Genomic DNA, 3,572 nt, shown 5'->3' with positions numbered 1-3,572 from the left:
ATGACTTTTTCAACTAAAATAAGTGTGTTTAAGGTCATTTCTGTGCCTAAAACATGTCAAAATTGAAGCTTTTGAGTAAGCAAAACTCTGTAAAAATGGCAATTTTGGTCACTGTGAGGGTTTAAAAAGTGGTTATTCAACATGAGGCACGATCCAAATGACATTTTGAATCATTTTTGGTACAGTCCAAAAAATCAATTTTCGGATGAAAAACAATGACTCTGGACCTGTCGAACGTTCCCAAAATGGTCTATACTATAATGATGACATTTTAACATTTAATATTTTGACTCTAAATGACTGTTGGATGTGATTTATGACTTTTTCAACTAAAATAAGTGTGTTTAAAGTCATTTCTGTGCCTGAAACGGGTCAAAATTGAAGCTTTTGAGCAAGCAAAACTCTGTAAAAATGGCAATTTTGGTCACTGTGAGGGTTTAAAAAGTGGTTATTCAACATGAGGCACGATCCAAATGACATTTTGAATCATTTTTGGTACAGTCCAAAAAATCAATTTTTGGATGAAAAACGATGACTCCGGACCTGTCGAACGTTCCCAAAATGGTCTATAATGATGAAATTTTACATTTCATCTCTTGACTCTAAATGACTGTTGGATGTGAATTATGACTTTTTCAACTAAAATAAGTGTGGTTAAAGTCATTTCTGTGCCTGAAACGGTTCAAAATTGAAGCTTTTGAGTGAGCAAAACTCTGTAAAAATGGCAATTTTGGTCACTGTGAGGGTTTAAAAAGTGGTTATTCAACATGAGGCACGATTCAATTGACATTTTGAATCATTTTTGGTACAGTCCAAAATAATCAATTTTCGGATGAAAAACGATGACTCCGGACCTGTCGAACGTTACCAAAATGGTCTATAATTATGAAATTTTAACATTTAATCTTTTGACTCTAAATGAATGTTGGATGTGAATTATGACTTTTTCCAACTAAAATAAGTGTGTTTAAAGTCATTTCAGTGCCTTAAACGGGTCAAAATTGAAGCTTTTGAGTAAGCAAAACTCTGCAAAAATGGCAATTTTGTCACTGTGAGGGTTTAAAAAGTGGTTATTCAACATGAGGCGCGATCCAATTGACATTTTGAATCATTTTTGGTACAGTCCAAAAAATCAATTTTCGGATGAAAAACGATGACTCCGGACCTGTCGAACGTTCCCAAAATGGTCTATAATGATGAAATTTTAACATTTAATCTTTTGACTCTAAATGACTTGTGGGTGTGAATTATGACTTTTTCAACTAAAATAAGTGTGTTTAAAGTCATTTCTGTGCCTGAAACGGGTCAAAATTGAAGCTTTTGAGTAAGCAAAACTCTGTAAAAATGGCAATTTTGGTCACTGTGAGGGTTTAAAAAGTGGTTATTCAACATGAGGCACGATTCAATTGACATTTTGAATCATTTTTGGTACAGTCCAAAAAATCAATTTTCGGATGAAAAATGATGACTCCGGACGTGTCGAACGTTCCCAAAATGGTCTATAATGATGAAATCTTAACATTTGATCTTTTGACTCTAAATGACTGTTGGATGTGAATTATGACTTTTTCAACTAAAATAAGTGTGTTTAGGGTCATTTCTGTGCGTGAAACGGGTCAAAATTGAAGCTTTTGATAAAGCAAAACTCTGCAAAAATGGCAATTTTGGTCACTGTGAGGGTTTAAAAAGTGGTTATTCAACATGAGGTGCGATCCAATTGACATTTTGAATCATTTTTGGTACAGTCCAAAAAATGAGTTTTCGGATGAAAAACGATGACTCCGGACCTGTCGAACGTTCCCAAAATGGTCTATAATTATGAAATTTTAACATTTAATCTTTTGACTCTAAATGACTGTTGGATGTGAATTATGACTTTTTCAACTAAAATAATTGTGTTTAAAGTCATTTCTGTGCCTGAAACGGTTCAAAATGGAAGCTTTTGAGTAAGGAAAACTCTGTAAAAATGGCAATTTTGGTCACTGTGAGGGTTTAAAAAGTGGTTATTCAACATGAGGCATGATCCAATTGACATTTTGAATCATTTTTGGTACAGTCCAAAAAATCAATTTTCGGATGAAAAACGATGACTCCGGACCTGTCGAACGTTCCCAAAATGGTCTATAATGATGAAATTTTAACATTTAATCTCTTGACTCTAAATGACTGTTGGATGTGAATTATGACTTTTTCAACTAAAATAAGTGTGTTTAAAGTCATTTCTGTGCCTGAAACGGTTCAAAATTGAAGCTTTTGAGTAAGCAAAACTCTGTAAAAATGGCAATTTTGGTCACTGTGAGGGTTTAAAAAATGGTTATTCAACATGAGGCATGATCCAATTGGCATTTTGAATCATTTTTGGTACAGTCCAAAAAATCAATTTTCGGATAAAAAACGATGACCTGTCGAACGTTCCCAAAATGGTCTATAATGATGACATTTTAACATTTAATCTCTTGACTCTAAATGACTGTTGGATGTGAATTATGACATTTTCAACTAAAATAAGTGTGTTTCAAGTTATTTCTGTGCCTGAAACGGTTCAAAATTGAAGCTTTTGAGTGAGCAAAACTCTGTAAAAATGGCAATTTTGGTCACTGTGAGGGTTTAAAAAGTGGTTATTCAACATGAGGCACGATTCAATTGACATTTTGAATCATTTTTGGTACAGTCCAAAATATCAATTTTCGGATGAAAAACGATGACTCCGGACCTGTTGAACGTTCCCAAAATGGTCTATAATGATGAAATTTTAACATTTAATCTTTTGACTCTAAATGACTGTTGGATGTGAATTATGACTTTTTCAACTAAAATAAGTGTGTTTAAGGTCATTTCTGTGCCTGAAACATGTCAAAATTGAAGCTTTTGAGTAAGCAAAACTCTGTAAAAATGGCAATTTTGGTCACTGTGAGGGTTTAAAAAGTGGTTATTCAACATGAGGCACGACCCAAATGACATTTTGAATCATTTTTGGTACAGTCCAAAAAATCAATTTTCGGATGAAAAACGATGACTCTGGACCTGTCGAACGTTCCCAAAATGGTCTATAATGATGAAATTTTTAACATTTAATCTTTTGACTCTGAATGACTGTTGGATGTGAAACATGACTTTGTCAACTAAAATAAGTGTGTTTAAAGTCATTTCTGTGCCTGAAACGGGTCAAAATTGGAGCTTTTGAGTAAGCAAAACTCTGTAAAAATGGCAATTTTGGTCACTGTGAGGGTTTAAAAAGTGGTTATTCAACATGAGGCACGATTCAATTGACATTTTGAATCATTTTTGGTACAGTCCAAAAAATCAATTTTCGGATGAAAAACGATGACTCCGGACCTGTCGAACGTTACCAAAATGGTCTATAATTATGAAATTTTAACATTTAATCTTTTGACTCTAAATGAATGTTGGATGTGAATTATGACTTTTTCCAACTAAAATAAGTGTGCTTAAAGTCATTTCAGTGCCTTAAACGGGTCAAAATTGAAGCTTTTGAGTAAGCAAAACTCTGCAAAAATGGCAATTTTGTGACTGTGAGGGTTTAAAAAGTGGTTATTCAACATGAGGCGCGA

The sequence above is a fragment of the Lissotriton vulgaris genome, chromosome 5, assembly GCF_964263255.1.
Source record: "Lissotriton vulgaris chromosome 5, aLisVul1.2, whole genome shotgun sequence".
NCBI classification, from domain to species: domain Eukaryota; kingdom Metazoa; phylum Chordata; class Amphibia; order Caudata; family Salamandridae; genus Lissotriton; species Lissotriton vulgaris.
The sequence above is the reverse complement of the archived record's forward strand: the minus strand, read 5'-3'. Positions refer to the sequence as shown.